General features: G+C 37.8%; 1 pseudogene; it reads right to left on the reverse strand.

The window, feature by feature from the left end:
* Nucleotides 1-5,834: 5,834 nt before the first annotated feature.
* LOC103275906 lies at nucleotides 5,835-17,626 on the reverse strand (annotated as a pseudogene).
* Between the last annotated feature and the right edge of the window lie 303 nt (nucleotides 17,627-17,929).

The raw sequence follows: 17,929 nt of genomic DNA on the forward strand, positions 1-17,929 counted from the left end.
TAGGGAGGGAGCAAAGGGAGATACATTTACCTGTCATATTTTTCAGAAAGTCTCTGTCATGATGTATTCTCATACTGCCTGCAGTGGGCAGAGCTAGTTGGCTCCCTGGCATTGGTTTTATTCATACCCATTGATAAGACTTTTATGTGTACCCATTGCCAACAAGACTTCAGATATACCAACTATGTGGTTTGTAGGATTAAGCCCTTATTGACTCAAACTAATTATCATCATTGTTGGGGAAGATGGTGAAGAATTTTCCAGCTCTCGGCTTTATTTTTTCCATATGGAAGGATTTCAGGTAGAATCATACTCCTCATTCCTCCGTATGAAAAATGAATATCTGATTATGAATTAGAAGACATGTTCTCTGCTCAATCCTTTTTCTCATTATTAGGTTTTCTCCCTTTAGCAAAGAAGCATGGAAGAGACTTAGTGGTACAGATTTTGCCTTGAGGGTTCAGACATCTGTGATTGAAATGTGAACAAACTTAGTTGACCACATTCTAAGCCATGTTCCCTATTGAACTGATCCATGAAAGGCTCACGTTTTGCTCTCCATATATCTATTTCTGTATTTAATTTTTTATTTGTTTCTTAACTTGGGAAGGAAACAAAAGGAGATGTTATATATTATATCTACTCTCATCTTCACCTGTGAAACAAACAAACAAAAACCCAACTCAACAAGCTAAATCCTATTTCCCATAGAACGTTTGGTTTAGCGATAAACATGGAGACCAGATCTAAGCAATTAATGCTTAATATTCTTCTGGTCATGGTGCCTTGTTCAGGGCTGGGCAAGACCTATGTTGCTTCTATAAAAATCATGATTTTCACTTGATTTAGCAAAATTAAAACTCTTCCTCTGGATAATTTTATGAGAAGACATCATTCTGAGAACAACTGCAGCAATTTTGCACCCATGATAAAGCCAGCCAGTCCATAAAAGAGGAATTCTCCTTGGAGTAAGAGCAGAAAACTGAGACAGAACCCAGGTGGAATCCACATGAAGTTCACACTACTTTTACACTTGTAATTTATGCGACCTACTAAATTTCTTTTTATGCTAATCTCACATGAAGTGAGGTGTTTTTTTTTTCATCATTATGAACACATAATTATTGCACTGTTGAGTTTGTTTTTTAAGAATTTTTATAGAACTGTCACATTCATATATAAAAGTGAATTTCCAAACAGTGTTTCCCAGAACATTAGTGTAATGACTAGTCTGTTCAAGAAGAATCTCTGCTCTTGGGTTCAAACTGACTTTCACGTCACAAGTCAAAATAATTTCATCCTGGACTAACTTAGCTTTAATACAAGACACAAAATCTGTCACACTGAATGAGTGGCAACAACAAATCAGAGGTCTCAGGAGATTTGCTTCATTGCTAAGATGAACATGGTCAAAAGAGATGAGAAAAGATGTCACGAGCCACTTCATTTTAGAAAAAGTCACATGCTCAAGGCATCCTTTTAGCTTTTATATTTTTAAAAATATGCACGAAATTCTCCTCAAGGTGCACATGACCAGCCACCATTATCCAGTGTAGTAGAATAGTATAATAGATACTATTACTTGTTACTCAGCAATTTTAGCAATGAGGTCCAAGTGTATTCAGATGAATTCTCATTAATCTAGGGTCTAGTGTGCTCCTATAATTCCTTGAGTTAATGTGCACGAAAGATGTTAATGGAGATCAAATCCTCAGCGGTCCCTGAAGATAAATGATAAATCATGGATCTGATTTAACTCTCCTTCAAGTTAGTATTCTATGACTATGGATATAACAACAACAGTATATACCAGATATCAATTAAAGTGCTTTACATATAATTGTATAATAAATAATTTTGCTGGTTTTTGCCTCCAGTTCCTGAGAGCTGTCTTCTAGAGCCTCAGAATTTCCTACGTGATAGGAGTGTCTCTGCTACTTACGGTAGGTCCTGATAGTTTAGGTTAATGAGATGAGTAATTGTTGGTCCCAAGATTGTGCTAACAAGATGACTCAGGATGGCGATAGCTAACCAGAATGACTATGTGATTAGGAAGTTGGGGCTTTGAATCATGTGATATTAACCTTACCTCCAAGAAGGGCAGAAGGAACTGGAGATTCACATCACAGTGATTCAACACATAATAAAATCCTAATAAAAACTCTGGACACTGATGTTCACATGAGTTTCCCTGATTAACAATATACTGAGAGTATTGTTTGTATTAATCTGTTGGGAGGGGGTGTGTCCTGTCTCCGTAGGGAGAGATCTTCAGAAGCTTCATGTCTGAGACCTTCCCTGGCTTCACTCTATGAATCTCTTTGTCCTGGTCTTGATTTGTGTTCTTCATGCTGCAATAAAACTATCTTTGCAAGTATAGCACTTTCCTGAATTCTGTGAGTCAGCCTAGAAATGTACTGAGCCTGAGGGGGTAGTAGGAACCCCTGTTTAACTGACTGGTCAGAAGTGTAGATGATAAGAATTCCCAAGCTTATGACTAGTGTCTGACATGAGGGCAGTCTCGTGGAGGGCTGTATTTTAAATTTGTCCTAACTCTGGGTAGTTAGTGGCAAGTCACTGCACACATATCAATTTAATCCCTTAGTATTTCTATGATGTGAATATTTTATTATTCTCCTCTTAGATAGGTTAATAAAGATTCTAGGATAGTGTGTTGATAAATTGTTGAATAGCATATTTAATTTCTTATCTTTTTTATTATGTAATACATTTTTAATTTTTTTTTTTTTTTTTGAGTTGGAGTCTCACTCTGTCGCCCAGACTGGAGTGCAGTGGCCACTCCCAGCCACCGCAGCCTCGACCTGCTGGGCTCCGGTGATCCTTCCGCCTCAGCCTTCCGAGTAGCCGGAATTACAGGCATGCGCTACCACACCCAGCTGATATTTTGATTTATTGTAGAGATGAGGTCTCGCTGCCCAGGCAGGTCTCGAACCCGTGGGCTCAGGCAATCCACTCACCTCAGCCTCCCAAAGGCGCGGGATTACAGGCTGAGCCACCGAGCCCGGCTTACAGAATTCTTATGGCAAAAAGATTATCTGGACTTTTCTTCTTATGTGTCTTTTAGAAATTTAAGTTATATTGCTAAGTATATCTTTACTTCCTTGTTAACCTGCCTTTTATTTTTTTCTAAGTCCCAAATTGTTTAGGAGACTTCAAGGAAGTACAGTGGAATAAATTTAAAGGCTGCCAGACCTAGATTCACAACATAATTATGGTGTTAAGCTGATTTACAAATCTTGGAACTTCCATTTCCTCATATCTGAAAATAGAGATAATTATATATGTATAGATTAATGTAATGAGAAGGTATGAAAGAGTATGTAATAAATCTAGAAGAAAATATTAGATTCATTTCTCTTTTAGATTCAAATAGCCCTAGGGTAAGAGCCAGAAATCTACAAATTTTATATTTTTATTAATATAATCCTTTTAGGGATGGCAAGTTATGGAAACAGATTCACTCTTCTTTTTTTTTTCCTCAAGGGTTAGTTGTTGTATGGTTAATATAGTATTAGAAGAGAGAGAGAAAGAGAGAGAGAAAGAAATGTTATTTTAAAACAATTTAAATTCTTATTTTAACAGGAGAACTTTGGTAAATACCAGCTTAAAATTTTTATTAATGAGACTTGCTCATTTCCAAAAGCCAAAAGCCTTCAGAAGAGTGCTGTGGTGGTCATAGACTCACAGATCTCCAATTATAAAAAAAGTGTGATTGACTAAGGGCGCCAGCTCCTGCAAAATTTTTTGCCATGTTTGTGATGAGGCCTCACTTTTTATGTGTTGCTCCCAGCCAATGGTTGAGCATGACACGGCTACAAGGTCAGTCTCTTTTCTGGAAGAAAGGGCACTTCCTTGATGACCATTTGATTGAGTGCTCCACTGTTTTATTCTGTTGTTGATTTTTTTTTCCTCTTTTAACTTATTATGAAAATTGAAAAGAATTGCTTCTTTGAAAATTGATGTTGGTGTAGTTGGGCGGATTTGGGAAAAGCTCTCTTTGAAATTCTTTGAAAATAATTACTTAGGGATTTAGAGTTTTGTTTTTGTTTTTGTAAGCTCTATATTAGTGTTTTTGTGGAGAAAGGTGGTAACAAGGAGACAGTAAACAGCCCTTATAATTTTCTGTTCTGTGTTACTTCTACAAGTAAATATTTGTACAGACCATCCCTTTCATATAAATATATAGATTTGTGAGCAATGTTAGTTCTTGTTATGGTTAAACTGACCCTATTTTTTTTAACCACTTCTGTGAAATTAATATTTCTGAGATTTAAATATTATTTCATCTGTTTCTTATAGATTTTTTGGAGGTGGTAGGGCAGAAATAATCAATTCTTGTCTTCTAAGTAACTCAGGTGCAAAAAGAATACAACCTTTTGCTACAGATGTGTGATTATTTGTGTCATCGATTAATGGAAAGTGCATATCCTTTGGTGGTGTTGTTCCCAGAGTGGCTATTTCTAATAGCTTTAACTAACATGCTTAAATGTGTATTTTGCCATGTCAGAAGTAAAATAGTATGTTTCCTCTTTGAAATTCTGGACAATTAGCACACATATATTTCTTCATATCTTCCCCCCTCCTTCAGCATCATAAATTTGTTGATATGCTCTGTGACTTGACCTCAGTTATTTAATTAATTAATTTAATATTTTCAATGTAACTTTTATAACTATATGGTATATCATTTAATTTTTTAATGTTGACATTTTATATTATAATCATTTTTACATGATTTTTACTTTTTAGAAATGAATTCAATATTTGGTTGCCATCGAAAATATTTATTTTTACTATCACATGGTGAGGTGAGATAAAACAGAAGACTTTAGAAATGTCATATCTGTTGAGACTTATGTGGTATAAATAACAGATAAAAGGAACAGAGCTATGGGGCAGGCGTGGGTCGGGGTTCTCCAAAAACAAAACAAACAAAGAAGAAAACAGAAGAAGAGATATATATGTAGAGAAATTTATTAAGGGAATTGGTACATGTGATTTTGTAGGCCAAGAAATCGCATGGTCTGTTTGCAAGCTGGAGAACCAGAAACGCCTGTGGTATAATTCAGTTCAACTCCAAAAGCCCAACAATCAGGATAGCATTTAGTGTCAATTCCAGCTACAATCTAAAGACCTGAGAACCAGATCAGGTGTGGGGGCACTGATGTAAGTCCTGGAGTCTGAAAACCCTAAAACCAGAGCTCTGATGTCTGAGGTTAAGAGATGATGAATATCCCAGGAGAAAGAGTAAGAAAGAGAGAAAATACAGATTACAGAATATTTGTTCTTCCTTTGTCTTCTCGCTCTATATAGGTCCTCAGTGGGTAGGGTAAAGGATGATGCCTGGCCACACTGCTGAGGACAAATCTTCTTTACTTGGTGCTAATGCTAATCTCTTCCAGAAACACTCTAACAGATTTATCTAAGAATAATGTCTTAGATATCTGGGAATTCCTTAGTCCATAGTTGACACATAAAATTAACCACTACACAGAGCAAGAAGGAAGATTATGGAGTTCCATGACCAGAGTTATTGAGCTTAGAGAGTTATCATCCTTTCCACTAAATAGTGCTTCCTCGAGTTATAGAACACTGATGATATTCCAAGAAATTATCACTGCTGAAAAACACTTTGTGGGACAACTACCAATATCTTTAGATTTTGAAGATCAGATTCCTTGGAAGTAAGCTAGAGTTGCATCTTGAGGACATATTTATTCAATATTCAATATATTCATTTTTCCCACCCCTTCCCACTGACCTCATCATCACCATTTGATACTACTGAATTGTTAAGTTTTTGTTTCTTTTTGCTAAGTCAGAAAACCTGTTTTTTGGTTTTTTTCTAAAGCTCTGACAAATTTTTCATGGATGTCGACAGTCACCTCCCACACTCACACCGGGTTGTCCATGTAGCCGGTAGAGTCTGGCCATCAGCAAACCAGGTTAGAGAGATGCACTGGGATGACTCTGTCTTGCGACAGGTACTGATAACTTCTTGCTCCAGCTCATCTACAATGATCTTGTCCTCTAAGTCCCAGATATTGATTCCGAGACCCATGGCAGCACACACCCAGTCGCAGCTGGGGCCAAAGCACAGGGCATTGATGATGTCCCCACCGTATAAAGGTGGTTGCCTTCGTTGAGGTCCTATAGCATGGCCGGGCCATCTTTTCTTCCAGAGGCACAGAGGGATCCATCTGGAGAGAGAGTCACAGCGTTCAGATAGTCCGTGTGGCCAATGAGGTTGGTCTTTAGTTTGCAGTTAGCCAGATTCCATAGCTTGTCCCACCCACAGGAAACAGTGATAGAGCTGCTGCTGTTGGGTGAGAAGCAGACACAAGACACTCACTTTGAGTGGCTCTCATCCTGGACAATATATTTGCATGCATCCAGAACATTCCATAGCTTGGTGATTTTTATCTCGGGATCCAGAGATAATCTGCTAGCTGTCAGAAGAGAAGGCCATGCTCAGCACGTCCTTGGTATGACCTACAAATCGTCTTGTTGTGGTGCCCATTGTGAGATCCCAGAGGCACAGGGTTCCATCCTAGGAGCCTGAGAGGCAAACTAGCCATTCGAGGGGATAACCACGTCACTAACAAAGTGGGAATGACCCCACCCTGGTCAGCTTCCAGAAGATAATGGTCTTGTCTCTAGAGGCGGACAGTATCATGTTCGGGAACTCAGGGTAGTAGCAATCTGGGTTACCCAGCTGTTGTTGCCCTTAAGCGTGTCATGATGGGTCATTGTTTAGTTATAGCAGTGGCAAGCGTGATTGTCACTGCAGCGATGAGGGTGGCAACGAATAACTCAGAGAGATAAGCCCTGTATAGTAAATATAATTATAATAATCTAAATTAAATTTAAAATCTAAATAAAAATCATGACTTAATTTGTCTATATTCTTGTCTTAAAATACAAACTAACAATTCTATATGTCCAATTATTGGAGATCATTTTTCAATGTTAACTTCTAGAATCATCGGTTCTATATTTGTATTAATTCTTAAATTTCTTCAGATAATATTTTTCTCCCATGGAAAGGGAAAGATGAAGATACATAGTTTCTAATATCCTTTGAAAAATTTGAAACTTTTTGTTGTTTTACTAAGTGAATATTAACTGGGATGAGAATAAAATTCTGGAACTGCACTCTCTCCATCAATTATCTCTAGCTATTATTCAGTCTTTGTCTAACACCTGCTTGACTTTAATCTTTTGTGAGTGTCTTTTTGTTCTATTGTGTTTCTGGGGAAGAGCATGGAGGAGTTTACACCTCTGGTGAGTTATACTAATGAGCAAAAACTTGTTGAAGCCTTAATTTACCTTTAAGATTTACTGCTTATCAGGCTTTCTAGGCTCTTTGTAATTTTGCCAGTTTTGTCTAACTTACGAGGGAGACCCAAAAAACCCCAGAATTTTCTTTTTGGAGGGCAGACTCTTTGGAGTATTGGCTTCCCCCACTAGGCAAGTATTCTAGGAACACGTTGGTATCAGTGTACCAGCTAACATTGTTGTGAGAGGCTGTGTTTAATTTCAGGGAATTTTTTTTTTAATTCTTTCAGACCATCTGCCCATTTCACGATGGGAGATTTACAGTTGCACCTACCCACACCACACTGAATGTTCAGCAATTTTTGATTAAAAAAAAAATGGCGTGACCCCATGCGCCACCCTCTCTATTCACCTGATCTCATCCTGAGAGAATTTTTTTTGTTGTTTTCCTGGATGAGAAAGTCCTCAAAGGGAAACATATGACTGATGTGGAAGAGGTGAAACAAAAAAATGGCAGAAGCGTTAAAAGTTATCAAAACTGACGAGTTAAAAAACTGTTTTGAACAGTGGAAAAAGTATCTTTATAGGTGTATTGCATCAAACAGAGAGTAGTTTAAACGTGACTGAGAATTATATGTGTAAGAATAATACTCAGTTTTGTATAAATAAATTTCATTTTTGGGAAGTTTGCCCTCATACAATGAATGCTTTTGATCTGCAGATGCACATTTTTATTTTGGTCACGATTTCATCTATTATATACATCTATTACATATGATTTTTTCAGTTCCATTTGTTCTATTTTTCTCAATAGCAATAATTATCTTTAGATTAAATCACTTTTATTGCCTCCCATATTTCTTATTATATTTTATTTTTCTTTTTTGTTCTTCACTGTATTGCGAAAAATTTGATTCTGTCAAGTTGATCTGCTAATTACTATTCTATGACCATTTTCAGTTTTAACATCATTTTTTATTTATTTTCTCACTAAGTGTAGCGTAATTACTGCAAATATTATATGGCGAGCTAGATGAGTTTTTATAAGAGCGTAAACCTATAGAATCACCATCTAAAGGCAACCAATACTTTGATCTCTATCACCATGGATTAGTTTTACTTGTTTTTGAGCTTCACATAAATAGAATCATACAATATGCCCTCTTTTTTGTCTGATTATTTTACCTAGTATTACATTTTTAAGAGTTTGAAATATAGCAATAGTTCATTTACTCTCATGATATCCATTATTTTTGAATGAACTTATTTATCCATTATATTGGTAAATATTTGTGTTGTTTCAAGTTTGGGACCATTATGAGTAAATTTATAAACATTCTTAAAATATCTTGCTGTACATATGTGTGCCTTTCTTTTTTTTTTTGAGTTGGAGTCTCTCTGTCACCACCCAGACTGGAGTGCAGTGGCCGCTCCCGGCCACTGCAGCCTCGACCTGCAGGGCTCCGGGGATCCTCACGCTTCAACCTTCCAAGTAGCTGGAACTACAGATGCGCACTACCATGCCTGGCTCATTTTTTGATTTATTGTAGAGATGAGGTCTCGCCAAGTTGCCCAGGTGGGTCTCGAACCCATGGTGTGTACCTTTCTAGACGTGAAATTACTAGATCATAAGTTATATTAAATATACAACTTTGATAAGTAACATCAAATAGTTTCCCAATGTGATTATATCAAGTTATATCTCATCAACAGAGTATGAGAGTTCCACTTGCTTTACATCATTGCCAATTATATTTTTCATGTTATTCATTCCGTTTTTATATAGCAATTGCTTATTGTGGTTTTATTTTTTTACCCAATAAATGGCGATCTTTACCATATGCTTATTTGCCATTTGTATACATTCTTTTGTGAAATGCTTGCTCAAGCCTTTTGCTCCATTTTTAATGGAGTTGTCTGTATTTTTGTTATTAAGTCATATGTAATTAGAAGTGTAGCTAAATTGTCTCAAACCTATTTCAGAGTTCAAAAACATATGCATTCTCCAACTTCTCTGTTTCTTTTTTTCAGGTAACAGTGGCATGTATAGAATAATGCTCCTTCTATTATGTGTTTAGAAGTCCCTTAAGGATAATTGGCAGAGGGATGGAGTACAATCTCATTTCAGTGGGCTTTGTATATTTTTCAGCAGTGACTAGCAAAGCAGGGTGACTGTAGGCAGGCAGTGTCCAGATCTTGGTTTCTTCCTCCAGCTCACATAGTAACCAAGGGAGCTACAGCAATTGCCTTGAGCAGTACAATAGGGAAGATTCTAGTGACTGATCTTGAATTTAAGATCATAGTTTTGGTAGAGACGGCATCCTGTTCTCCCTGGGAAACTTAGAAGTAAATCTCTCTCAGTACAATTTTTCACTCACTTTGTAAAGTCCTACCTTTCATTAATCAGTTTTAGGGTTTCACGTTGGAGTTGATATAAGATTCATTATTTTGTCAACTCACTACTACAGTCCTCCTTTCTATATCTCCCAATCCTCCTCACAGATAACTTTTCCTTTGAAACCTCAGAACAGAAATGGATTTATTATATCCCTTAACAGGCAACTATTATCCTGAAACTACTCCTTAAATGAGTAACTGTCATCAAAGAGGATCCTCTGGGGGCCTTGGAAGAATATGTAAACAAGGATAGTGATCAGGAAGGCTGTTACTTTATCAGTTACCCTCAAGGACAAAAGTCTTGTAAATCTCCTTGCTCAGACTCTTTCCTAACTTTAGCTACCCTTGAAGATTCAGAGTGCTGTTTCTTGAGGGTGACTGCCTTCAGTGACTCCATAGTGCTTTTCTGGCATCTGCAGTGAAGAAATGCAGAGGGAAAATATGCCATTTAATTCTGGGAGACCACTTGGCAGGGCATGTGAGTTACTGACTTCTTTACTTCTTATGGAAAATATTTATCCTACTGTTTTTCTGAGTGTACATATCTGACCCAGACCAGGTTTATCTAGAACCAGTAATGTTATTCAGTCTTCCTGACCTTGATTCCTATTTATTTAGTCTCCCAAGATCACTGGAGGCTTCTCCTTAATCATGCCATAGCTAGTAGGACATTGAAGCAAGGACAGCCATGAGTAGTCATGGTTGTAGGAACTGGTGTTTGAAAACTGTTCTTGTATGTTCATAGAGATTTTTGTACTCAGATGTCTCTGGCTTTGGGGCAGGCAGTCACTGTTTCATTGGTGGAGTGGCTTTGGTTTGCCTCCACACATTTGGCCTAGTATCTTTTGCTGTTCTTTGTCTGCAACTGCAAAATGACTCAAGTCAGTTCTTGTTTCTGTGACTTCAGACTTTGGCATGTTCCCCAGAACTTGCCTGTCCAGGTAAGCACAGCTTCCTTGCAATCATGGGACAAATCCAACCTCCCACTAGGATTCCAGACTGAAGGGACATGCATATTCTCCTTACCTGCCAAATTTTTGGAAATCTAGTGAGAAAAAAAGATGCCTATTTTTTCCATGTCTTATGTAACTGTCTTATTTTATTCTTGTAAGTTGGGGGTAAGTAGTGAACTTCATTGGAATTGTAGTGAACTTCATTGGAATTGTTTCCATTTATTTACCATAAAATTAAAATACTTTATTGAGAAAATGAGTTGTGTTTCAGTTTACACTATTTTTCTTTTTAGTTTGATTGAAATTGTGTTGTGTCTGATAAATTCCCTTTACATTTGTGATGTGTTTATTTTATTTTATTTTAGCTATTTATTTTATTTTAGAATTGTGGGGTAGTGAGAATTTGTTATACACGAGGGGTGCCCCAAAAATGGAATTTATTTATAAACAATTGTGTATTTATCCTTACATGTTTAAACCTCAGTCACCTTCAAAGTACTCTCAGTTTGCTGCAACACACCTATCAAGTCACTTTTTTCACTGCTCAAAACAGGTTTGAACGTGTCCATTTTGATGCCCTTTAGTGCTTCTGCCTTTTTTTTTTTTTTTTTTGGTTTCACCTCTTCCACAAGGGCAAATTGTTTCCCTTTGAGGACTTTTTTCATCCAATGAAACATTCAAAAAAGCGCTTGGGGCGAGATTGGGTGAATACAGAGGGTGGCACTCAGGGATCATGTTGCTTTTTGGTCAAAACTGCTGAACATTCAGCATGGTGTGGATGGGTGCATTGTCGTGGTGGATGAACCAGTCACCTGTTTGCCACCATTTGGGTCATTTCCTCTGCAAATCATGACTCAACCTTTTCTAAACCTCCAGATAAAAACTTTGATTGATGGTTTGATCCAGGGGAACAAATTCCAATTGTACTACAAGGGGACCGCCCTCCAAAATATAATTCCGTGTTCTTGGGATCCCCCTTGTAAATATATTGCATGAAAGTGAAGCTTATGAGAAATCCTTTTACTTCCCAGTAGTGGGCATGGTACTTAATGGGTAGTTTTGTATCCCTTATCCTTCCTCCTTCCTTTAGTACTACTCAGTGTCTGCTGTTCTCATCCTTGAGCCTATGTGCCAAATCTTTCTTGCCCACTTATGCTTGGTAGCATTCAGTATTCAGTTTTCTGTTTCTGTGATAATTCACTTAGAATTATGGTCTCCAGCTGCATCTATGTTGCTGCAAAGGACATTATTTTGTTCTTCTTTATGGTTGTGTAGTATTTCATAGTGCATGTGTACCACATTTTCTTTACCCAGTCCACTTTCAACAGGCATCTGGGTTGGTTCCGTGTTTTTGCTGTTGTGAATAGTGATGTAATAAATATTCACATGCAGGCGGAGTGATTCGTGTTTCTTTGGGTATATTCCCAGAGGCAGGATTTCTGTGGTAACTCTCTATTTTTAGTTCTCTGAGAAATCGCCAAACCGCTTTCCACAAAGATTGAACAAACTTACATTTCAACCAACAGTGTATGAGCATTCCCTTTTCTCCACTGACTTGCCAACACCTGTCTTTATTTGTTTTTTTAACTTTTTAATAATAGCCATCCTGACGGGTATGAAATATCTCGTTGTAGTTTTGATTTGCATTTATCTGATGATTAGCGAGACTGAGCATTTTTTCGTATGTTTGTTGACTATGTATGACTTCTTTTGAGAAGTGCCTGTTCATGTCCTTTCACCACTTTTTAATGAGATTATTTGTTTTATTCTGTCAACTCGTTTGAGCTACTTATATATACTGGATGTTGGACCTTTGTTGGATGTGTAGCTTGCAAATCATTTTTTCCTTTCCATAGGTTGTATCTTTATTCTCTTGATGCTTTCTTTGCTGTGCAAAACTTTTTGTCTTGACATGGTCTTACCTGTCAATTTTAGTCTTTGCTTCCTTTTCTTTTGAGGACTTAGCCATGAACTAATTCCCTAGGCCAATGTCCAGGAGGAAGTTTCCTAGGTTTTCTTCTAAGTTTCCTGTAGTTTAGGGTTTCATATTTAAGTTATTCATTTTTAGTTATTTTTTGCATATGGTGATGGGTAGGGGTCTAGTTTCATTCTTTTGCATGTGGCTAGCCAGCCTTACCAGCTGGCTAAATAGGGGTCCTTTCCCCAGTGTTTGTTTTTGTCAGTTTTTTTGAAGATGAGTTGGTTGAAAGTCTGTGGTTTTATTTCCAGGTTCTACCCTGTTCCGTTGGTCTGTGTGTCTATTTTTATACCAGTACTATTCTATTTTTGTTATTGTAGACTTGTAGTAAAGTTTGAAATCTGATTGTGTGTTGTCACTAGCTATATTGTTTTTGCCGAGGACTGCTTTAGCTATTAGCGTACTTTTTTGTTTCCATATGAATTTCTGTATTGTATTTTAAAGGTCTATGAAAAATTTTTCTGGTAGTTTGATAAGAATTGCCTTGAATCTGTAGATTGCTTTGGGTCGAATTAACATCTTTATTGACTCTTCCAATTCATGAGAATGGGATATTCTTTCATTTGTTTATGTTGACTTCTATTTCTTTGAGAGGTGTTTTGTAGTTCTTATTGCAAAGATCTTTTACGTCTTTGGTTAGATGAATACAGAGGCATTTTATCTTTTTTGTGGTTATTGTGAATGGACTTGATTGTGGTTTTGATTTAGTTTTGAGCCAGCTTGTTGATGTATAAAAATGCAACTGTTTTTTGCACATTGACTTATGTATCCCAAGAACTTTACTGAGGTTACTTATCAGTGCTAGGTGGTTTTTAGCAGGCTCTCTCAGGTTTTCTAGGTATAGAATCACACCATTTATGAGAAGAGATAATTTAAGTTCCTCTTTTCCCATTTGGATACCTCTAATTTATTCCTCCTGCCTAATTTCTCTGACTTGGACTTCCAGTACTATGTTAAAAGGAATGGTGAGAGTGGACATCCTTGTCTTGCTCCAGGTGTTAATGGGAATACTGCCAGCTTCTGCCTGTCAAATATAATCTTGGCTGCAGGTTTTATTTTGAGGAATGTTCCTTCAGTCTGTAAATGTTTGAGAGTTTTCTTTTGTTATTAAGAAAGGATGTTGATTTTATCAAATGCCTTTTCTGTGTCTATTGAGATATTCATGTGGTTCTTGATTTTATATCTGTTTATGTGGTGAATTACATTTATTGATTTGTGTATGTTGAACTAGTATTGCATCCCAGGAATAAAGTCCACCTGCTTATGACGAATGATCCTTGTTACATGCTGTTGGATGCAATTTTCTAGTAGTATGTTGAGAATTTTTGCACCTCTATTTTTTAGGGAATTTGGTCTGCAGTTTTCTTTCTTTGATGGATCGTTGCCATTTTGGAGTATCAGGAAGATATTCATCTCATAGAATGAGATAGAGAGTATTTTTTGTTTATTGATTCCTTGGAATACTTTCAGTAGGATTGATATCAGTTTTTCCTTGTACATCTGGTAAAACTCAGCAGAAAAACCAACAAGCCCGGGACTTTTTATTAGCAGGGAGTTTGTTTTTTATTGCTGAATCAATTTACTGAATTTAGTCTGCTTAGAATTTCAGTGTCTTCTTGTTTCAATCTTGGGAGGTTGTTTCTAGGAATTTATCCATTTTTGCAAGCTTTTCTCACTTACTTTCATACATAAGTTCATAGTAATTTCTGATAATCTTTTGTATTTCTTCAGAGTCAGTTGTGACATCACCTTTTCCATTTCTGATCATGTTTCTTTGAATTCTCTCTTTCTCTCTCTCTTTTAATCTGGCCAGGGATTTGTCAATGTTATTTATCTGTCAAAGACTCAACTATTCACTCATTGATCCATTGTATGATTTTTTTGGTCTCTATTTCATTAAATGTTCATTTTATTTTTATTTTAATGATTTCCATTCTTATACTGGTTTGGGGATTGGATTATTTGTGTCTTTCTGGCTCTCTTAGATGTGAACTTAAACTGGTTACTTGAGCTGTCTCTATTTTCTTGATATGTGCATGCAATGTTATACAATTTCCTTTCGGCATCACTTTCATGGTATCCCAGAGGTTTTGGTGTGTTGTGTCTTTGTTTTTGCTTATTTCTAGGAGTCTTTTTGTTTCTATCTTGATTTCTGTGTTAACCTAAAAGTCATTCCAAAGCATGCTGCTTAATTTTCATGTATTTATGTATTTAGGGGATTTCCTGTTTGTGTACATATCTATTTTTCTTCTACTGTCATCTGAGAAGATGCTTGGTATAATTTGAAATTTGTTCATGCTTGGTTTATGGCTAAATATGTATTCAATCTTAGAGTATGTTCCATGTGCTGTTGAGAAGAATGTATATTCTATGGTTGTTAGGTGCAATATTCTCTAGATATCTATTAGATCAAATTGATCCAGGGTTGAGTTAAGGTTCCAAATTTCCTTGTTAGTTTTTTTGCCTCAGTGATTTGTCTGGGACATTTAGTGAGGTATGAAAATCTCTGACTATAATTGTGTGGGTATCTATGTCCTCTCTTAGTTTAATTAGCAGTTGTTTTATAAATTGAAGTGCTCTTATGTTGGGCGTGCGCATTCAAGATAGATATTTCTTGTGTGAATTGAACCTTTTATTATGTAGTGCCATTCACTATCGTTTTTAACTTTTGTTGGTTTAAAGTCCATTTAGTCCAATATCAGAATAGCTACACCTGTTTTTCATTTTCCTGGAAGATCTTTCTCCAATCATTTACTTTGAGCCTGTGTATATCATTTGCAGAGATATGGGTTTCCTGAAGGCAGAAGAAGTATGTATCTGCTTTTTTATTCAACTTGCCACTCTGTGCCTTTTGAATGTGCATTTAATCACTCACATTTATTTATTGATACGTGGGGTTTTGTTCCTGTCATTGTTTTTGTTGTTGTTTTTGAGTTGGAGTCTCACTCTATTGCCCAGACTGAAGTGCAGTGGCATGCTCACGGCCACCACAGCCTTGACCTACTTTCAGGCAATCCTTCCACCTTAGCTTTCCAAGTAGTTGAAACTGCAACCATTCACTACCACTCCCAGGTAATTTTCTGATTTATTGTAGAGACGAGGTCATGCCAAGTTGCCCAGGCTCATCTCAAACCCCTGGGCTCAGGCAATCCTCTCTCCTCAGCCTCCCAAAGTACTGGGATTACAGGCATGAGCCACCGCACCCAGCATCCTGTCATATGGCTATTAATAAGCTGCTTTGCATTCTAGGATATGTGGTTGATTTATATGGTTTGTAAACTCAGTGCTTACCTTTCATTTCTGTGCTTAGAACTTTTTTACATACCTCCTGAAGGACTGGTCTGGAGGTGACATATTCTCTTAGCGATTTTATGTCTGGGAAGGATCTTTTTTTTTTTTTTTTTTTTTTTTTTTGAGTTGGAGTCTCGCTCCGTCACCCAGACTGGAGTGCAGTGGCCGCTCCCGGCCACCGCAGCCTCGACCTGCTGGGCTCCAGCGATCCTTCCACCTCAGCCTTCCAAGTAGCCGGAATTACAGGCATGCGCTACCACGCCCGGCTGATTTTTTGTTTTATTGTAGAGATGAGGTCTTGCTGCCCAGGCGGGTCTCTGGGAAGGATCTTAATTCTCCTTTATTAATGAAGTTTAGCTTGGCTGGATAGGAAATTTTTGGTTGAAATTGCTTTTCTTTAAGAATGTTAAAGGTGGGTCCCCAGTCCCTTCTGGCTTTTAGGGTTTCTGTTGAAAGATCTGCTGCATTTCTGATGTGTCTCTCTTGGTAAATGATCTTTTCTTTCTCTCTGGCTGCCTTTAGGATTTTTTCTTTCTTGCTTACCTTGGCATGTATGATTAGTATGCACCTTGAGGATGGTCTTCTCGTGTAATACCTCACAAGAATTTCCTGAATTTCTCATGTCTGCATGACTGCCTCTCCAATGAGAGAGGTGAAGTTTTCTTGGATGACATCTTGGAAGGCTTATTCCAGGGAGTTCTGAGTTTTCCCTTTTCTTTCAGGAATGCCAGGAAGCTTTAGATTTGGTCTCTTCATGTAATCCCAGATCTCTCATAGGCTTAGCTCAATTTTCTAATTTTTTTTCTCCATATATTTGTCAGATTGAGTTCATTTGATAATTTGTTCTTCAATCTCTGAGATTATTTTCTTTGTCCAGTTGATTCCACTGTTATGGCTCATTATTGTATTTTGAAATTCCATGAGAGTATTCTTCATTTTCTAGTAAGTTCAATTTGGTTCCTTTTTAGAATGGCGAGGTCAACTTTCACGTCCCATGCTATTTTTATGGCCTGGTTGTTTTGGGTGTCCACTTTTTTCTGGATCTTACTGAATCTCTTTGCCATCCATAATCTGAATTTTATGTCTGTCATCAGCGACAGGTTAGTCTGGATCAGTTTCACTGCTTGGGATCTGAGAAGCCCCTTTCTGGGTGTCGAATCATTATGACTTTGGGGATTGCCAGCATTTTTTTCACTGGTTCTTCCTCATCTATGAGGGCAGTCTCTTATCTTTTTATTTTTTGTTTCGTTATTTTTTTATTTGATAACATTGCTATTATTGGAGTGACAGCTTATGTTGCTTTTTTACTTGAACACTCTCCTCTTGTCTGCATGTGGAAGGGGCAGAGGTGGCTGGGAGGGTGGTGAGCTTGGGGGAGACTGGTTGGCACTGATCCACTGGTGCAGTCTAGCAGGGGCAGGACAAGTTCTTTACTTCAGATCAGGTGCATTTTCCTCCCTCTGGTACAAGGACCTGGGCCCTGGATGGTTGAGAGCTCTGGCCTCTTTCTTCCCGGCCCACATCTGTCATCAAGAGGATTGACAGACGGCCAAGAGAGGACCTCGTGGTTCTACTCTGGCCCAGGTATTTTGGAGTGGCTTCTTACCATCCAGGTGAGTCCACTTCTCTTGCACAAAGGTAGAAGGGAGGCCACTGTCATGCTAATGGAAACCTGGTATTCACCCTCAGTCTGCATGGGTAGGGCCATCACTGTGCAGTGCAGAGGTGACTGCCTCCTAGTTCCTGCCCTTCTCTGTTTGATGGGCAATCACAGGGATGACAGCCCCCTGAGGTCCAGCTGTGTTTTCAGCCTTGAACTAGGACCAGGATGGGCACTGCTGGAGAATTGTCCCCAAAGTGGGCACATTGCCCCAGTTGGAGGCTGAAGAGGGAGGGAAAGGGGAGTGTTCATTGTCACAGACCACTCCCACAGGGTGTGCCCCACTGAGTCTCTTTGTAGGGGTGGGCAGCTCCTGGTGCCAGGGCTTATAAGGAACTGGAGACCCCTGGG

The sequence above is a fragment of the Carlito syrichta genome, unplaced genomic scaffold (assembly GCF_000164805.1).
Source record: "Carlito syrichta isolate Samal-C Ts95f unplaced genomic scaffold, Tarsius_syrichta-2.0.1 Scaffold315817, whole genome shotgun sequence".
Lineage (NCBI taxonomy): Eukaryota > Metazoa > Chordata > Mammalia > Primates > Tarsiidae > Carlito > Carlito syrichta.